We start from the raw sequence: 7,583 nt of genomic DNA, 5'->3' as shown, positions 1-7,583 counted from the left end.
GATGAATTATAGGTGTTTCCATAAGGTTCACCCATGTAATTTACCTCTGCCATTGCAGGGTTCTCAAGATCATAAGCTTCTTCTTCAAAAGATACTTCTTTAGTACTGTTGGATGCATTTTGCCATCCATTCAGACTTTGAGAAATCATGTTGACTTGCTGAGTCAACATTTTGTTTTGAGCCAGTATGCCATTTAGAGCATCAATTTCAAGAACTCCATTCTTCTGAGGCGTCCCATTACTCACAGAATTCCTCTCAAAAGTGTACATGAACTGGTTATTTGTAACCATGTCAATGAGTTCTTGAGCTTCTGCAGGCGTTTTCTTTAGGTGTATGGATCCACCTGTAGAATGGTCTAGTGACATCTTAGAGAACTCAGATAGACCATAATAGAATATATCTAGAATAGTCCACTCTGAAAGCAAGTCAGAAGGACACCTTTTGGTCATCTGCTTGTATCTTTTCTAAGCTTCATAGAGGGATTCACCATCTTTTTGTTTGAAAATCTGAACATCCACTCTAAGCTTGCTCAGCTTTTGAGGAGGAAAGAACTTAGCCAAGAAGGCCACGACCAGCTTATCCCATGAGTCCAGGCTATTTTTAGGCTGTGAGTCCAACCATGTTCTAGCTCTGTCTCTTACAGCAAAAGGGAAAAGCATAAGCCTGTAGACTTCAGGATCTACTCCATTAGTCTTAACAGTCTCACAGATCTGCAAGAACTCAGTTTAAAACTGTTAGGGATCTTTTGATGGAAGTCCATGAAACTTGCAGTTCTGTTGCATTAGAGCAACTAGTTGAGGTTTCAGCTCAAAATTGTTTGCTCCAATGACAGGGATTGAGATGCTTCTTCCATCAAACTTGGAAGTAGGTGTAGTATAATCACCAAGCATCCTCCTTGCATTATTATTTTCGGCTGCCATCTCCTCTTCCTTTTCAAAAATTTCTGTAAGGTTGTCTCTGGATTGTTGTATTTTAGCTTCTCTTAGTTTCCTCTTCAGAGTCCTTTCAGGTTCAGGATGTGCTTCAACAAGAATGTTCTTGTCCTTACTCCTGCTCATATGAAAAAGAAGGGAACAGAAAATAATAATAGGGATCCTCTTTACCACAGTAGAGAGATTCCTTTATGTTAGTAGAAGAAGAAAGGAATAGAAGAAGGAAAAGGTAAGAATCCAAACAAAAGGGTGAAGATAGAGTTTGAATTCTTGAGATGAAAAGAAGTGTTAGTAAATAAATAAATAAATAGAATAAGATGAGGGAGAGAGAATTTCGAAAATAAATTTTGAAAAAGAGTTAGTGATTTTCAAAAATTAAGAGAGGAAAAATAATTAAAATTAAAATTTAAAATAATTAATTAATTTAAAAAGAATTTTAAAAAGGAGGGAGAAATTTTCGAAAATTAGAGAGGGAAAATTTAGTTAGGTGGTTTTGAAAAAGATAAGAAACAAACAAAAAGTCAATTAGTTAGTTGAAAAAGATTTAAAAATCAATTTTAAAAAAGATAAGAAGTTAGAAAAGATATTTTGAAATGAAATTTTTGAAAAAGATATTATTTGAAAAGATATGATTAAAAAGATATTTTGAAAAATATTTTATTTTTAAAATTAAAATTGATTACTTGACTAACAAGAAACTAAAAGATATGATTCTAGAATTTAAAGATTGAACCTTTCTTAACAAGAAAGTAACAACTTCAAATTTTTGAATCAATCACATTAATTGTTAGCAAAGTTTTGAAAACTTGAAATAAAATTAAGAAGAGAATTTAAAAGAAAATGTTTTCAAATTTTCGAAAATCATAAGAAAAATGAAAAAGATTTGACTTTTGAAAAAGTTTTTGAAAAGATAAGATTTTTAAAATTGAAAATTTGACTTGACTTACAAGAAATAACTAATTTTAAAAAATTTTTGACTAAGTCAACTCAAATTTTCGAAATTTTGAGAGAAATAAGGAAAATATATTTTTTATTTTTAAATTTTTAATGATGAGAGAGAAAAACAACGAAAATGACTCACAGTATGAAAATTATGAATCAAAACACATTATGCAGGCAAGAACACTATGAATGTCAAGATGAACACCAAGATCACTTTGAATGTCAAGATGAACATCAAGACTTATTTTTGAAAGATTTTCAAGAAAAGAAAATATGCAAGACACTATGGATTAAAAAATGCATATGAGAAACAACAAAAAGCACAAAACAAGAAAATATCAAGATCAAACAAGAAGACTTACCAAGAACAACTTGAAGATCATGAAGAACACATGCATGAATTTTCGAAAAATGCAAAAATTTTTAAAACATGCAATTGACACCAAACTTAAAACATGACACAAGACTCAAACAAGAATCACAAAATATTTTTGGTTTTTATTATTTTATGATTTTTTTGTATTTTCTTTTATTTTTTTCAAAAAACATATAGGAAAAAGAAAATAAGAAATTCAAAATTTTTAAGAAGAATTCCAGGAATCTTTCAATGTTAGTCTAAAGCTCTGGTCTAGGAATTATACATGGCTTAATAGCCAGCCAAGCTTCAGCAAGGCATTACATGCATTGTGGTGATTAGTTGAAGTCTCAGTCCAAAAGAATTTAGACATGGCTTTACAGCCAGCCAGGCTTCAACATGCTTCATGAAACTCTAGAATCCATTCTTAAGAATTTTGAAAAATTTTTGAAAACAGGTGAGAAAATTTTATTTTTGAAAGATTTTTGAAAAATTTTTGAAAATAAAATTACTTAATCTGAGCAACAAGATGAACCGTCAGTTGTCCAAACTCGAACAATCCCCGGCAACCGCGCCAAAAACTTAGTGCAGGAAATTGTGATCTCTAATAATGGCATTCAACTTGGTATGCGCATCTACTAACTCAGCACTTTCTTCACAACTTCGCACAACTAATCAGCAAGTGCACTAGGTCGTCCAAGTAATAAACCTTACGTGAGTAAGGGTCGATCCCACGGAGATTGTTGGTATGAAGCAAGCTATGGTCATCTTGTAAATCTCAGTTAGGCGGATAATAAATGGTTATGGAATTTTCGAATAATAATAATAAATAAACAGAAAATAAAGATAGAAATACTTATGTAAATCATTGGTGAGAATTTCAGACAAGTGTATGGAGATGCTTTGTCCCTGTTGAATCTCTGCTTTCCTACTGCCTTCCTTCAATCCTTCTTACTCTTTTCCATGGCAAGCTGTATGTAGGGCATCATTGTTGTCAATGGCTACATCCCATCCTCTCAGTGAAAAAGGTCCAAATACTCTTGTCACAGCACGGCTAATCATCTGTCGGTTCTCGATCATGTCGGAATAGAATCCATTGATTCTTTTGCATTTGTCATCACGCCCAACAATCGCGAGTTTGAAGCTCGTCACAGCCATTCAATCCTTGAATCCTACTCGGAATACCACAGACAAGGTTTAGACTTTTCGGATTCTCATGAATGCCACCAACAATTCTAGCTTATACCACAAAGATTCTGATTAAGGAATCCAAGAGATATGCGTTCGGTCATGGTGAAGTGATTGTCAGTCACGCGTTCATAGGTGAGAATGATGATGAGTGTCACGGATCATCACATTCGTCATGGTGAAGTGCAACAAATATCTTAGAACAGGAATAAACTGAATTGAATAGAAAATAGTAGTAATTGCATTAAAACTCGAGGTACAGCAAAGCTCCACACCCTTAATCTATGGTGTGTAGAAACTCCACCATTGAAAATACATAAGTGATAGTGGTCCAGGCATGGCCGAATGGCCAGCCCCAAATGTGATCAAAGATGTAAAATCCAGATGGAACCAAGATGGAACCCCCCGATCCTCTAATACAATAATAAAAATGTCCTATTTATACTAGACTAGCTACTAGGGTTTACAGAAGTAAGTAATTGATGCAGAAATATACTTCCGGGGCCCACTTGGTGTGTGCTTGGGCTAAGCTTGAGCTTTACACATGCAGAGACTTCTTTTGGAGTTGAACGCCAAGTTGTAATGTGTTTTTGGCGTTCAACTCTGGTTCATGACGTGTTTCTGGCGTTTGACTCCAAAATGCAGCATGGAACTGGCGTTGAGCGCCAGTTTGAGTTGTCTAATCTCGAATAAAGTATGAACTATTATAAATTGCTAGAAAGCTCTGGATGTCTAATTTCCAACGTCGTTGAGAGCGCGCCATTTGGAGTTCTGTGGCTCCAGAAAATCCATTTCGAGTGCAGGGAGGTTAGATTCCAACAGCATCAGCAGTCCTTTGTCAGCCCTCTATCAGAGTTTTGCTCAGGTCCCTCAATTTCAGCCAGAAAATATCTGAAATCACAGAAAAACATACAAACTCATAGTAAAGTCCAGAAATGTGAATTTAGCATAAAAACTAATGAAAACGTCCCTAAAAGTAGCTAGATCCTACTAAAGACTACCTAAAAACAATGCCAAAAAGCGTATAAATTATCCGCTCATCAATAGAAAACCTTAACTCTCAATCTTTGCTAGGATGTCTTTTAGCATTTGAACTCCTTGTTTTCTTTTTAATTTCTTGCAATTTAATTTCTTGTATTTTGCATTTTAGATCCCCTTTTTCTCACAACTAATATGCACACCTCACTGCAATTCCTTTAAGAGACTACCCGAGTTATAAAACTCTTAGTTTTTGTTGATTTGAATTGTGACAATCTTTTAACCTCCACCTTTTTTGTGCAACTGGCTTGGCTTCGGACTTTATGGGCAGCCTATGGGACATGAACTCCAGATCCAGCCTCGGCATGTCGGCAGGTGTTCATGCGAATAAGTCTCCATTTTCCCTTAGGAGGGTCGAAAGAGGTCCCTTGAGCTCGTAAGGTAGGTTTCAGTTTAGGAAGGTGTATTTTTCCTTCGTGTCACCTATTTGTACTTTTTCCAGGTGTTCTTCCGGCTCTGGTTGGGGGAGCTCCTTAACCCTCGCGTCTTTGTCGGTGTCAAAAACTCCCACGGCATCACGGGATTTCTTTCTTAGGGATAGACTGACATTGTTTCAGGCTTTTGATGATTAAAAATTGTTGTGAATAGTTCATATGCTCCCATCATCCGTCCAAAACTTTATTGTCAAGAACTTTGTAAAGACCACTGCGTAGAAGTCGTTGATGGTCTCCCATGCATAGAAAGTCTTCATTTGTCAGTCTGTTGGTCAAGCAGAAGCTAGCAACCGATTTTGTGAGGTAGTCAATTTCGAGTCATTCATTATTGAATCGGTCTAGGTATTTTGTTGTCTGTTCGTCATCTCGATGAGTCACCCATAGGAGATTTATGGGGTGATTTTTTTTGGCAATTTGAGTGGTGAATTGAGCCAAGAATTTTTGGGAGATATCCGAAAAGAACCTGATGGATCCTTGAGGGAGCGAGTTAAACCACTTGATTGCTGGTCTTGAAAGCATTATCGAAAATGCCCGACACCGCACTACATCAGGAACTTCAACCAGGTTCATCCACACCTTGAAGGCGGTTAAGTTTTCTTGGGGTCTTTGGTCCTGTCGTAGCGCATATCCGTCGGCTTGCCAAAGTGTTTAGGCAAACAAACCCTGAGGACTCTTTCATTAAAAGGGGTTGCACCTAAAATAACGGGTTCGCCGCATCGCGTTCTCTTCCCCACAGAAGATTTGTTGTTTTCTCTTCCATAGGGGTCACACCGAGTTCGGGACCCTAACTCATGGGCTCGCTGATTATCCCTTCCTTGTCACCCTCCGTTTCACCGTTCTGGCAATCAGGAGCGATGCCTCTCTTGGGGTTGCATCCTCGAGAGCGTCTCGGAGCTAGGCATTGGATGGTAATGACCTCGGAAGGCTATTTTTCCTTTCAAGTTCTGTAGCCTGTGTCGTAATTCCTGGATGATTTAGGCGCTATTGGATGCCTTTCCGCTGAAGGGGCAGGAAGCTGATGACTGGGTGTCAGCACCGTGTAGACCATGCTCGTAATCCTAACCCCATTCATTGCTTGGTGATTCTCCGGGGGGCGTATACTCTCCATTCTCTATGAGGGAGTATTGGTTATCCATTGAACAGAGGTCGCTGAGCTCTCTTGCTAAGGATCTCAACAGACGGCCCCAATGTTCATGAATTACCTTGAAAAATGGGATCCACGATCCAGTAGGGTGACAAGCTTCGCAGTGTCCTAACCAGCGGAATGTAAACAGGAGGGATGGCTTGCAAAGACACTCCAAGACTCAAGTTAGAATAGATCTAAAAAGTAGGGTCTTAGAATTTTTGTGTCATACCTGGAGGGAGTCCGAAACTCCTCTTATATGGATGCTTTTCCAATCTGAGAGATCTTCTAAATGAAAAAAAGATATGATTCATTCTGAACATGAATCACGGTGAATGAGTTGACGCAGTCCAGAAAATTCCAGATTTTTGGGGCGAGGAGGCTGAATTGGGTTTGGAGGTCAGATTTGTCATTGGGCATTAAAATTGAAACCACTTTCTTCTTTTGATATACATTTATGATTGACTTTTTTCTATATATATAAGATAATTGGAATTAAGTAAAAAGTTTTATTGTTTAAAATATATTATACATTAAAATTTAAAAATTATAAATATATATTTGTTATTAAATTTTTTTAAATTTTAGTATCTTTAACTTATATCCTAATTATATTTATATCATTTTTAAAAATATTATTTATATTACATATATAAAAAAAATTCAAAAATATTTTAAAAATATGTGAATATATGAGTAAATTAGATAAACATAGATTTTAGTCTATATATCTATGTGATATAATAATAATAATAATAACAATAATAACCAATTTATAGTAATTAGAGAAAGAGAATAATAATAATAATAATAATAATAATAATAATAATAATAATAATAATAATAATAATAATAATAATAACAACAACAACAATAATAATAATAACCAACTAAACCACCAACATAAAACAACTAACGTAAACTACTAACATAAACCGCTATCATAAAGCACTAACAGAAACCACATACATAAACCAACTAAAGTACCGTCTAACATGAACCGCCACTAAAATCGCATGCAAAACCACTAACTCACAAATACCACTACCACGAAGTTATATCTGTACTAACCTCCTCGTTGATGACCCCGGTTATATGAGCGACTCCGTCCAAGCGATATAACCGTGCCGGATCGTCCCCCATTTAGCAGAGTATTTCGTTCAGGTTTTCCTCGGAGAGAATCTGGATCGTTTTCTCTGGGATTTGGTGGGGTAGGGGAAGAGAAGAATGGTTCGAATGAGGCTGATTCGAACTCCTTATATAGCCGATTCATGAGTAATTCGAACTAGGTTGGTTCGAATTACTTCTCCTTAAATCGAACCGGCTTGGTTCGAATTACATGCAATGCTTTCCTATGTATAATTCGAACTAGCATGGTTCGAATTATGTGCACCTTGAGTTCGAACCACCTTGGTTCAAATTATGTTCAATCATTTCTGACCCTAATTCGAACTGAATTGGTTCGATTTATTAGCTTTTGTAGTTCGAACCACATTGGTTCGAATTATATATAAATATCCATTGGCTTATTGCTGAAACGATTTTCGTTTTGGCTTATTTACGTACCTTGA

General features: G+C 36.1%; 1 non-coding gene across 1 annotated transcript; it reads left to right on the top strand.

The window, feature by feature from the left end:
* The first annotated feature begins 423 nt into the window (after nucleotides 1-423).
* On the top strand, nucleotides 424-527 carry LOC130959293 (small nucleolar RNA R71). The gene has a single exon (XR_009078385.1). It is a non-coding gene; the product is annotated as a small nucleolar RNA R71 (small nucleolar RNA).
* The last annotated feature ends 7,056 nt before the right edge of the window (nucleotides 528-7,583 follow it).

Source organism: Arachis stenosperma, chromosome 10, assembly GCF_014773155.1.
Source record: "Arachis stenosperma cultivar V10309 chromosome 10, arast.V10309.gnm1.PFL2, whole genome shotgun sequence".
NCBI classification, from domain to species: domain Eukaryota; kingdom Viridiplantae; phylum Streptophyta; class Magnoliopsida; order Fabales; family Fabaceae; genus Arachis; species Arachis stenosperma.
The sequence above is the reverse complement of the archived record's forward strand: the minus strand, read 5'-3'. Positions and strand labels throughout refer to the sequence as shown.